The 12,848-nt window shown below is 48.9% G+C and overlaps 1 pseudogene across 1 annotated transcript in view; it reads left to right on the plus strand.

Moving 5' to 3' along the window:
- The window catches only part of LOC147917020 (uncharacterized), a 118,477-nt pseudogene extending 108,911 nt beyond the window's left edge, over positions 1–9,566 (plus strand). Inside the window, exons 4-8 of the transcript XR_015552205.1 lie at positions 5,766–5,834; positions 6,056–6,139; positions 7,633–7,682; positions 8,987–9,089; positions 9,496–9,566. The product of XR_015552205.1 is annotated as an uncharacterized LOC147917020 (transcript). The remainder of the gene's footprint in view (positions 1–5,765; positions 5,835–6,055; positions 6,140–7,632; positions 7,683–8,986; positions 9,090–9,495) is intronic.
- Positions 9,567–12,848: the final 3,282 nt, after the last annotated feature.

Below are 12,848 nucleotides of genomic sequence, written 5' to 3' on the forward strand. Positions count from 1 at the left end.
CTTTTTAACGGAGTCCTTGATCTCTTGAAGAAGTCACTCTTTAGGTGGTTTTTGTATAAACAGAGGCTTCTGTGTATTGGGTTCCTTTAAAGCAAGGTTTTCCTTCATTTTGCTTGGTTCCTAAAATAGTAACAAACAGCATTATTCAGGAAAGGCAAGGAGCTGACAGCTCTTCTGGAAGCTCTTAGCACCTCCAGTCTTAGCCACCTCTGATGAACGCAGGTGGGATTTTCACTTCCGTGTTATGACCCCTCTCACATACACCCCCCTCGACACGCCTCATCACCGAGATGACCGCAATAAAAACAGAAAGAAAATTCAACAACCTTCAAGCGTTTTCAAATTTCGTGGAGAATTAGCAAAGCAGAATTCAGAGAGTGCAGTCAAAAGCAGGTCTCTTTCGATTGTGTGAAAGCAGCAGCTCAATCCCTTTGAGAAACCCGAGCACTCTATCCCTTCCGACAGGACATGCATGCCAAGCACATCCCTAGAACCACCAAAGAGAACAACCAAAAAAGAACAACAACGACAACAAAAACACAACTAACTAAGACACCAAATTCACACCGTAGAAAAGAAGAAATCAGAATCTCCATCCATGATGCTAAGTAGCATTCACGGCAAAAGCAAATTTTCTGACAGCGAATCAACCACCAAAAAAAGCTTCCTGCAGCACATGGCAGGGAGCAACCTTCTCAAACGTCGGGTGCTTATTATTCTGCTCCCAGCCTTGATTTTCGTCCCACCCCTCCCCCCAGAAGGCTGCACTCAGATACAGCAATCCATCGCAAGGAGGAGCTTCGCCTCTGCGAGATTAATCATGGGCAGGGACCACGCGTCTGGCTGGGATATGTGATTGATCCTGCTGGAGGAAATGCAGTGGGAAGCTAATGCTGCCTTTTATCCAGTAACAAAGTTCAGAGATGTTTGCATTCTGCTAGGTAAGCATGGCTCTCTCAAGACCCAGGCTAGATGGACTGCCCTCTCAGCAGGAATTCTCGCCAAGGCAACACACAGGTGTGCCTCGGTGGACTCTCCTGAGCCGCGGGGGCCGGAGGGTCAGAACTGCTCATTTTGCAAATAGCTTGATTCCATCATATTTTAATTATTAAAAAGTATTGCAAACCCATTCTATTCAATAGACTGGCAAATGAAAACTAGATTAAGACCTGTGGAGTAGACTTGGGATATTTAGGGTTTTTCTAAAATCAATGGAGCATGCTAGATTCTGGAATTTCCTAATTTTTGCAGAAAAGGAGTTTTGGGTTTTTGTTTTTTGCCATATCCCCCCACAAAATAAAACCTAAAATGAAAAGGAAAATATTGCATTTGGCCTAGCTATAACTTGGAACAAATAAATGCTGAAGGGAGTTGGTAATTCAGGAGGTCTACCCTTGACTCAGATGCCAGCAGAAGACGTGGCATGGCACCAAGGACGTATCGTGTAGCCTAGTGGCCTGGAGAGCCAGCAGCTCTGGGCTCAAACCAAAACACCGCAGCCACTCTCTAGCTGCAACTTTGGGTAAGTTAATTGTTGTTTCCAAGCCTCCATTCTCTTTTTCGTTTTTTGGACTTTAGTACTTTTTATTTCTCCGTTTTCTTAAATTAGGAAATTGGCAAAACAGTTCTGTCTCCCCTCAATTAGAATTCAACAAGATAACGCATGTGAAGTGTCAAGCCTGACAACAAGGACGTAGTAAGTTTTCGACTAATGATAGGAGTTTATTTATTAGAAGATCCAGCAGGATCCAAGAGGAGTATGTGGTGGCCGGTGGCTGGGAAGCATACAGCTCTTCCCAGTAGCGAAATACTCACATCCCATCGAGGGCAAAATCCTGTCCCGACACAGCCAATACCAAATAGGTTTAACCCTCTGCCCTTGAGGTGATCATAAAAGTGTCCAAGTGCTCACATCAGAATGCGTATTCAGCTCTGTTCAAACAGAGGGGCAGTTTCAAATCTACATATGCACACCGTCATTTACAAACCATTCACAAGTCTTAGCAGGGCTCAGACTAGAGGCTAATGCTCAAACTAATGCAGAAGGGACTATATGGAGCTGAGGATGTTTGGAGTGAGAAACGAACCAGGGTGAACTCTGATTAAACAGCAGTGAGCACGGCTTCGTCTCTGAGCCTGTGTTGGAAGCCAGGCAGTGTGCGGGCGGCTTTCCCTACATGATCCCACATAGCTCTCACAACATCTTCGTGAGGCTGTGGGGAGATTAGGAGGCAGATGGATGGAGGATTGGAAAGGGAAGCCCTGATGCCTTGCAGGAGACTCCAAGGCCATAATAGCCATTATTTATGGGGCAATTACTGTGTTCTCAGCAGCGTGCCAAGCACCTCACGTGTGCTTTTCCACTTAATCCTCACAGTAACCCTGCAATGTAGAACTAAGTCCCCGAATTTCTAATGTGGGGATTGTAGAATCTGCAAGGTTGAGTATCTTGCCCAGAGTCACACAGTAGCAGGCTGGGGACTCAGTCCCTGGGAATCTAATCACAGACCCCTGTGCTTATCTGCCCTGAACGCCTCTTCATGCCCACCAAAGCTGCCAGAGGTGAGACAGAGACCAGTGGCAGGGAGACTAGACAGGGCTCCTCATAGCCACATGTCTGCAGTTAGCAGACGGGAGAGAGGAGTTTACATCTGAAGACCCTAAAGGACATGTGCATGTGAAATCTTCCCGTGCACTTTGCATATGTACGACAGTAAGCCTCAAATGACAGCAAGTTTTGATCAATTTCACAATCTATGCTAGTATTAGTTTACATTTACCCAGCACGTGCTATGTGTGTGCTAGCACCATTCTGAGTGATTAGCATGTTTTAACTCACTGAATCCTCACAGCCATCCTATGTGGCAGGTGCTGTGGTTCTGCCCATTTTATAGATGAGGAAAGCAAGTCCAGAGAGGTAAAGCGACTTGCCTGAGGTGGCAGAGGTAGGAAGTGGTCCAGCCGGGATTTGAACCTGGAGAGATCTGGCTACAAGGCCCATGCTCTTAACCCTACTGTGCCACGGACTAGAGGAGCAATACGCTGTGGGGCCTGGAGACGCTTCTCCTCCCTGTGTCAGGTGGATACCTGGCAAAGGTGATTGCAGAAAGGGATATATCTTTTCTGATAATTCGTGTTCGTGATTCCACTAAACTGTAGAGAGGTTGGCACCAAAGATAATGGGTGCTACATATGCCCTCCATTCAGTCATCTTCAAGCCCTTGACACATGGAAAGCCTAGAAAAAAGAGATGTTTAGTGGATTTTCCTGTTTTAACCCTTCTCATTTTGCATATTCAGCTGATGGCTGGTGAGGCTGCTGGAAAGAGTTTGGAAGCCCGCTGAGAGCCTTGACATTCTTGTCTGAAAGACATTGGCATTGGCAGCTATCCAAGCACGGTGGTTGACTTTCACACCATTTAATTGAAACCATATTTTAAAAAAAAAAAAAAAAAGGAAGGGGTGAGTGCCAGAGTAGGAGAAAGATCTTGGCAAAAAACCTTATATGCAGTTTTTCCACCATTGGATTGACCAGACAGGACCACAAAGCTGATACAACAGGATTAGCACAATTGCATTGTTGGACATAGGCACAGCATGACATGTGCTACAGCAAAGGCATTTGGCAGGATTAACCTGCCAAGGATAAAGATGTAGGAGACAAGGGGCTGAATTAATGGACTGGCATGACCGAAGCGGGGAAATCTATTTGCATGCGATATTAACTGTGCTAATAAACTGGGCTGGGCTCGGCAGCCAGGCAGTCCTCTTTGAACCAGGAGTTTTTATTTTAAAGCCCACCTGGAAGGCATCAGCCAAAATGGGCTAAAACAAGCAGGCTTCACAGGTTGCCTTTGGGTTTATTTTTGCCGTTGTCCTGGAGTAGACCTGCTGTCTTAAAAGCCTGGAACAGCACGTGTGACTACTGACCGTGCAGAATGATCCTAATACCTCAGAGTTTTGGTGCCAAAGGGTCCTCCATTTAGAGGGTTATTGTCTATGAAAAAACAATGAAGAAACGTTAAGTACAACGCACTCTAGAAAATACCTACTTGGAATGGGTTGTTTTGCCTGATTTGTGTATTTTGATTCCCTGAAAGTCAAGATGGGATGAGAGTGAGCAAGTGAGATGGCCCAGGATGTAAAACTCCAGGAGGTGCTCACGGTCCTGCTCATGCAAGAGTGGGGTCAGCATCTGAGAGGGAGTGCCTTGCTCCCCTTGTCCTGTTCCCACCCTGCTGAAAGTGACCATGAGAACAGTGTAAGATACACACACTCAAAACATGAGTGCACTTAAATGCACGACATAGACACTAATGCACCGCTGCGTGTTGGGAGGTGGGGCCAGGAAGCACTGTGAGAGATTGGGGAGGTGAGGGGGCGGGAGCCCATAAAGATTGTGTTATCCACTAGGTGACTGCTGTGGGCAAGTGGGAACCTCTGCGAGCCTGTGTGGGGCAAGAGAGCAGAGTATTTGTCCACTGACTCCCGTGTGTCAGTGATGAGGCCTGCACGAGGATGTTAACTCCCGTGTGCAGACTGACCACACTCCTGCTCCCGTTCCTGACCCAAGGAAGCCCCCAGGTGGAGGGTCCCTTGTATACAGGAACAGTGGGGCTGGGTGCCAACAGCACCTGCCATGTGGGTGAGATGTAATTTTCCTCTGAAGATGTTGAAGCCATGTCAGTCTCCCACCGCACGAGGCTCATTAGGAATGTCAGTTTTTAACAGAGCCCTAGATTTAGAGCAGTAGTCCCCACATCTTGTCTATCAGAATCCCTGGGGTAGGGGGTGGATTTCTGGGCTTCATTCTCAAACTGACTGAAGTAGGATCTTGGAGTGGGGGGTGGAGCCCTGAATCCCCCGCACGTCCTGAGCCAGCCAGACTGGGGAGGGAGGGTGTCAGAGGCTGAAGGGAATCTTCCTTGACTCGTGGTCCACCTGGAGGTGGTGGAGGAGGAAACACATCCTGAGTTTCTGTAGCCATCATCTTTTTCCAGAAGTAACAGCCAGAAAAATGGTTTGTTGATTTGAGACCTCTGAGGTTATAAAGCCTAGATAAACGTCATGTCCTTAGAATTGCCTACACCCAGGGATCATTATGTGACATTAAAAAAAAAAACAAACAGAATTAGCTGGCTTGACCCTACCAAGCGAGTAGTAAAGAAGGAAGACTAACATAAGGAGGCCAAAGTGGAAAATAAAGAGATGAAAGGCTTTGGTTAAAATGGGTGCAGAATTTTGGAACACCAGAAATCTTTCATTCTTTTAAAATGCCCCTGGGGTAGCTGAGTCCTTAGGGAGGCAACAGCAGGTGAAAAGGTCCTGAGGTGGGAGGGAATAGGGTATGTTCCAGCAGGGCTACTCCTGTGGCTGAATGGCGCAAGAGCCTCCTGCCCTGGGGCAAGTGGGGGCTGCGGTCCAGCCCAAGGCCACGCACCAGGTCACACACCCCGTTATAAGGCTCTGTCTGCCCAGGGAAAGGGGCACCTTCTTGAGCTCACAAAAGGCTCCATTACAGGAAAGGCCCGATTTTTCACATTGCAGAAGGCGCCATATGGTCTAGCCCTATGTTTCGAAATCTGAAAGAAAGACAAAGTGGCTAAGTCCACAAAGTGGGGAAGTAGATGGGGGACGGGTAGGCGGGGCTAGACCACCAGGACCTGTGGGATTTTGCAGGAAATTTGGATTTTATTCTGGGTGTGGTGGGAAGGGAATGAAGATTTGAAGCAGGAGAGTGACATGCTCTGATTCGTGTTTTAAAAGGATCACTCAGGCCACAGTGTGAAGAATGAATCACAGAGGGACAAGTTTGATGCATACCGCATTGTCCAGGTGAGAGGTGGGCGCGGGGGTCTGGGCTGGCGTGTAGGGTGGCCATGGAGATGAAGAAATGTACTTTGATGGCAAAATATTGGGACTTTCCAGACATTCTGGTGATTCACAGGGGACAATGAGGACGAATTTTTACTGTCATGGTGTCCACACACCCCTGACTTTACACGACTTTCACGCTGATTGAGAGCACATCCAAGCTGAAGGTCCTTGTGTTTCAGGTGACTCCACGATGGCCTCTAGCCTTGGGATCACTGTCTCCTAAGATAGACTGAAGAGTGGAACAACAGTGGAGGACAGAAAAGGTACAAGAGTCAGAGATGCCTGGCCAAGAGCTCAGGCTGAGTAAGGAGCCAGGAAGACCTTCCTGACGGCTGACTCTGGGGCCCGACTGCATGAAGGAGAGGAGCATCCTGGGTAGAAGGGGGCAGGGGCATTTGCATTTGCACGTGCACATGGTGTAGTGGGGGCACTCCTGCTCCATAAGGGTGAGGGACAGGTGGGGAACTGAGGGGCCGTAGGATCTGGGCAAAGTGGGGAGCCTTGGAGAGGTTAACCAGATCAGATTGACCCCCTGGACAAATCCCTCTGATTCTCTGTGCATCAGGGTGGGGTTATCCGAGAGGCAGGGAGATGAATTAGGAGGTCTGGCAGTCAGTTTATTGATGTTTACTCATTAAAAAATAGCACTGTGTATGTCCCTAAGATACTTGGTGCCATTTTGATTCTTCTGAGGGATTCATCGAAACGCTTAGAAAAGATTAGTTGGGCCACAGGAGTCTTAGTTTAAATCATACATTCACCCAACCAGTATTTATCAAGCATCGCCCCTTTGGCCAAGGCTGGGGACCCAGTGGTGAGGTTAGAGTCGAGTGGAGGAGACTCCACACACACTGTGCAATAAGTGCCTTGAAGGAAAAGTACCCATGCCTAGACAGCATGTTCAGATCTGGTGTAGGGGATGGGAGTCCAGGAGTGACTTTGGAGTTGAAGTCTGAAGGAGGAGTTGGTATTAAACTATGTGAATGGGGAGGGAAACATTCCAGGTGGAGGAAGCAGCTTGTGGAAAGGTGTGCTGGGAAGGAGTATGGCATATTTGAGAAGTTAGAAAAGCACAGAGAGCAAGGAGGAGGGCAGTGAGGGATGAGGGGAAAGAGAGGGGGCCAGGCCTGGCCCTTGCACAATGCCATCTCTTTTCAAGCATTTAAAGTTAAAACATGGTCACTTGTTACTTTTGAGACAATCATTTCTTGATCTCTCTTTGACCCCCTGGGCACTGGTGGGTGCTAGACAGAAGCAAGAAGAAGAGTGGGATGCAGATAGGTGTGTTCATGGCCCCAGCTTCTCATCCATTCCTGAGTCACCTTTTGCCCCTCGGATGCAGGGATGGGCTAGTGCCAATCTCTGGGTTCATTGTGTTTTGACTTCCTTGGAATTTGTGCAGGTTTTACCTGGTACCGGTACAATTTACCATGTACAAAGTCTTGGCCAACAAAGCACATTAACTTTGCTAAAGGCTCTGGCCACTCAACAGAGCAATTTGCAGGCCCCCTGCTGTATTTTACAAGGAGCTAATACCACTTTCTGGAGCTTGCTCATCCTCAGAGTGATTATTGGCCCTCAAAATCCAGTCGCCAGGAATTTCAGCCCCACAAGAAAGAAAATTGTTGAGGTCTCTCTCTACCCGATGCTCAGAATGCCAGCCATGTAACTCAGCACCAACACTCATCGAATACACACATCAAGCATTTGCTATATGCAAGTTTTTTTTTTATCTTATTATTACGCTGTTTTGCAGATACTGAAATGGAGGCCCAGAAGGTTCAGTAACTTGCCCTAGGAACACAGGTAGGTGGGGACAGAGTCAGACTGCACACCCCATCCCACCTGTTTCCAAAGTCCTAGTGCCACCCAGCCACCCATTGGTCCGTACTGCATTCCAGAGAGCAGGCCCCCAGCCTGCAGAGCTGGGGGGCCCTAGAGACTGTCTGCTCTGGGCCCTCCTTCAGCAGATGAGGAATCTGAATAGGGAGAGAACCTGGAGTCAGCTGCGTCCACCCAGGGAGGTTGGTGGCTAAGCTGGAGCTGAAGCCGGGTGCCCTCTCCACTCTGGCTCCAAGACCACAGAGGAGTTCCTTCATCCCTCTGAACTTCCCATTCCTACCCAGTTGAGCACAGCAATAGACCATGACCCATGGGTATGATGAGGATTCAAGGAGTCAGAGCATATGAAGTGCCTAGAACAGTGCTTGACGCGGACATCCACATCCTTCTGTCCCAGCAACACAGTGAGCTGTGAAGCTGGTCCATGGCCTGCCTGGGAGTCTGGCACGGGCAACCCACACGTGGTAGAAATCCTCAGCTTGGCAATGCTGTGAACCATAGAGGCCCCAGTGTAGACATTAGGGTCTAATATCCCAGCAGGCATTCTTTGATTTTAGACATGAACATCCAGACATTTCTGAGCTCCAAGGCCACAGTGATTTACATGGCATGGCTATGATTGATGAATTACTCAGTTTCTGCCTCCCCTGACTCCAGCCAGAACTTTGGCAGAATTTCAGTGCCACATCCAGTACTAGGAACCTGCCAACTTTGTGTCCTTAAAATAAAGCAGGTTCCAAGATAGATGGCAGAAAGTGGAAAATGCAATTTTTCTTGTTTGGGTAACTAAGAACCATGAAGCAGGCAGGAATCGTTTTGGGCCAGAGAGTTGTTCATTTAAAAGTGTTTATCGACACCTGGAAATTGAGATTAAACTTCAAAAGCTATTTTCATGTCAGTTTATGTTACATAATTTCATAATGGTGATAAAATCTAGGCAAATACCAAAATGAGAGTTCCAAAGTCATCTTACTGCTAAGTTACTCTAGAGACACTCAGTACCTCCCAGTGGAATCTTGGAGAGGGTGAGCCTCAGCAGGTCACCTGCTGCTAGAAAGGCAGGGCACGGTGATGGCTAATGGTTTTCACATTGACCACCTGATTTCTTAGCCAGTCTCAGCTTTTGTTGGCTCGCATGCCTGCCCCAAATCATCAGTGATCACCTTTATCTTGTGTTGGGAATGTGTGTCTACCCTTTGGAGGACTGAGTCAGGGAACTACTCTCCATCCTTGGAGACCTCCATTCTGACCCTGGTCATCCTTAGTAGATGCGGGAGCTACTCCACGTGGTCTTTGAAGTCCGGGGAGCCTGGGCGGACAGACAAATCGAGAGGCAGGGAGTTTTGGCCTAGTTACTACTCAGAACACAAGGTGAGAATGGTCTCTGGTTTCTATGTTTGGCAACTTTGTTTTTTCCCTGTAAGTATCAGTGAGGAAAAGACTTTACTCAAAACTTTACCTTAAAAATATTTGGTTACCATAACACCTCCCAGGACAGAGATCCACTAGCTTTGGAGGGTTGTGTTTCCTTTTGAGGATTTGCTGAATGCAATAGACTTCCTTCCCAGAGAAGCACCACTGTACAGATAAGCTGGCGTCTAGAGTCCAGGGCTCCTTGGAGCCACTATACCCACCCATGACCCCAGGGGATAGGAAGGCTGGCAAAGGCCGCAACCAAAAAGAAAAGTTGATAGGATGGGGATAGAGAGGGAGATGAAATGCTGAATCTGCTTGCATTACGGTTCTAACCCATGGCTGTTCTATCCCCTCACCACAGTCCAGAAGCAGCACCGAGGAGGTGACCCCGCCACCATCAGCCGTCCTAGAGACCTCCCTGGCATGGTGCGGTGGGGCAGCTGGTGTTGTGAATCAGGCCGTTGCCAATCAGAGAACGGCTACTTCACAACACCAGGGTCGCACCCCACCACAGGCAGCGCTCCAGGCCCCAGCCCCAGCCAAGCCTCCAAGCGGTTCGTCGCTGGAACACCTCCAAGCCCTCCAGAACCTGAGCAGGGGGCCTCCTGGTTCCTCCTGCGTGCTGTGTGGACTCCACTGCAAACACAGGCACCGCGAGGCTGTTTCTCCCCCAACACCGACAGCTCCACCAACAGCCACTCCTGACAGCATTAGCTTCCTAACGGTACTACTGGGCTCTCCACTGTGAAAATGGAGTTCTGGGCCCTCAGAAAGTTAAGTGCCACTAAACTGAACATTTCCTCTGAGGTTCTAGGAACACTCAGCAGTGAACTGGGGCCTCTGTCTTGATACTCGGTAGTGGTGGCTTTGAATAGGGCATAGTGGAAGGAAGGGAGGCCCTAATTACAGGATGGTGGCCTTGGGGACATTCCTGGAGAGAAGAAGGCCTTTGTAGCCACGTAGATGGGAACTCCTTCATTTCCTAGATGGTCCCAAGTTCCCTGGAGAGTAAACGCCTTTCTTTGAGTGTGAGAGTTCCACAGCTCTGTATCAGGCGTGTGTCCCCCTGCCAGATGAAAGCCAAGCACAAGAGGACCCTTCCTAGGTGTCGATCTGTCAGACACCCCTGTCCTGGGTTCTGTGAGCTGTCACCTATGCTGACAGATGGGCTGCCTTTTCCCGGGACCTCACAGCCAGGGCCATGGCAGAGTTGGAAAACTAACAGGGGGTCTCCAGAGTTCGAGTGTTTTTATGCCTAACTTAAATCTTATGTGTGGCACCACCATATTGTAGAGCCAAGGAAGGAGTTTAAAGATGGAATGGCTGGGTTGGCTAGCATCCTTTTCTGTAGCGCTAAGAAAAAGGAGGGGCAATCTCACTGGCTTTCCACGAGGCAGAGAGAGACCCATTAACTGTGTTTAACGCAGCTTCTGTCTCTGTAACCTCAGTGCTGTGCTGCTGTCCCATAGGAAGCCAGAGGGATGGACAAAAACAAGCCTGTGTAAACACTGCACAGAACAGGATTAGACAGACAGAGCCTGGGTTGATTAGAACAGCCCTGGGTCTCTGTCACCTTGGAATTCTGGGAGGTGAGTCTACTGCTTCTGTGAAGTTCTGCTCCTCACCCCATCCCCAGATCACTAAGGCATCTCTGAAATTTGTACTAAGTTATGTTGGGGACAAGTATCTTTAGAGTTAAAAGAACCCTAGTTTTTCAGGAAGGTTTTCCTGCCTTCTTAAAACATATAAACTGCATGTATCTGAGAATTCATCCAGCTCCCCTACCAACAACAGAGTCCAAGCTAGTGCCACTCTTGGAGTGGTCCTCAGTGGCAGCATCAGCATGTTGGGAAGGCAGAATCCCGTGTCCCGTTGTGTGCCTGCTGCATCAAAATCTCGGGGGATGGGAGGCGACCAGGGCTCAGGGACTATGTGTTTACAGGCCCTCCAGGGGATTCTTAAGAATCATGACCACCCGCTTTTTGGTCTCCCCGTATCCTCTCCAGCTTCCGTTCCAACCCCATCTCTTCCGCATATTACAGCCAGAATGATCTTTTCAAAATACGCCCCTACATCATGTGAATCCCTCCATCCCCTTCCTTGAAACTCCTTAAAGAGTTGGCCTCATCCTAACTGCAGTCTGACTCCACTAGTGGCAAGCCACCTCTCACTGTACACCTTTCCTCCCTCTGGCACTCTCACCAAGCTCCCTCCTGCCCCAGGGCCCTTGTGTCTTATATGGCTCAGCCCTGTCCAGAATGCTGCCAGCCCCCACCATCCTCCGCATGATTGCTGCCTACCTGTCCTCCAGGTTTCAGACAGAGCACAGCTTCCTGCCAGCCAACTCCCCTGACCCAGAAGGCCAGGTCAGACAAGGTAACTAATGTTAGGAGCGCTCAGCAAGCTGAATTCTGCCCCTTCAGAGCATTGATCTCATTTTGCTGTTACGCATTCATTAGTGGGAACCTGTGCTGAATGTGTGTCTTTCCCACTGGCTGTATGCTCCTTGAGGGCAGGGACATTCATTCACTGCTGCACGTCACCCTAGCTCAGTGGCTGGCATTAAATAGCTCAATAATGTATTTGTCCGATGAATGGATGAGCCCCGCCTGAGCAAGGAGTGTCCTTCAGAGTCAAGCCCTCTCTCTCGTTCATTGGAGCCCAGGGTCTTTGTTCCCTTTCAGTGGCATCATCATAATCAGCAGGCACTTTGAGAGTAGAAACAGTGTGCCAGGCACTGCTCTGAGCACTTTGTGTAGCCATTTACTCAGTACCTCCGTTTCCTCATAATGGGCAGTTCGTGTAACCACCCTCTCGGGTAAGTACCAAGACCACACCATCCATACTGTTGGTCGTTGGTGGCACCGCTATTCGGACCCAGGCAGTCTGGCCCCAGAGCCCATGCCCTGAGCCACTGCTCCACGCTGCTGAGGAGCCAGACGAAGGGGACACAGCTGAAGATGGAAGTCCCAGGGGCTTGCTCCCAGGAACTGAGTGAAACCCTCTCCTTTCTCAGAGGCTTCCACTCTGGTTTCTTAAACCAGGTAGACCAGGCAGCCTTCTCCCTGTTTATGCCTTTCTGAAAGGTTAGAGTCTAACCTTGTTTAAAGCACTTCATAATGGAACCTGATTAAAAACCTAATAAAATTTAAAATGGGGTCAAGTCCAGAGAGAGAATTAGAGAGAGAACTGTTTAAGAACCAGAGGAAGCTCTACTTAATTTTGCTGTTAAGCTGGTGAATTCATTTGAGGTTTGCACAGTTACCTTCAGAGGTCAGAGGCTGCAAAGGCAAATGCGTGCACCCTCCGAACTGAGTGCTTCCGAGAGCCAGCCTCGGAGAACATGTCCCTGGGCCTTCCCAGTTCTTAGCCCCAGCCCCATGCTGGCCCACATACCTCTGCCTGCAGCGTGGCTTATTTTCCAAAATGCATCCTGCCTCACCGAGAACAGCCTGCCCTCCTCCAGAACATTCCAGACCCTCCATTTAGGTAGACTTGATGCCGTCTGGCCAGAAAGAAACTAAAGTGTCCATCCCACCCCCTTTTCTGAACCCTTGATTTAGTAATCTGTGCCATCTGAGGCTCTATGTTCAAAATCTTAATAACTACCTTGGGGTCCTACGTTTGCAGCTAGCCGCATTCCAAATGATGGGATTCTCTCAAGAGGCTCCACTGCAGACAGCCCAAAGCCTTGGTGCTGCAGGGAGCTTGTCA

Source organism: Ceratotherium simum, chromosome 5, assembly GCF_057802395.1.
Source record: "Ceratotherium simum simum isolate JZ-2026a chromosome 5, ASM5780239v1, whole genome shotgun sequence".
NCBI classification, from domain to species: Eukaryota; Metazoa; Chordata; class Mammalia; order Perissodactyla; family Rhinocerotidae; genus Ceratotherium; species Ceratotherium simum.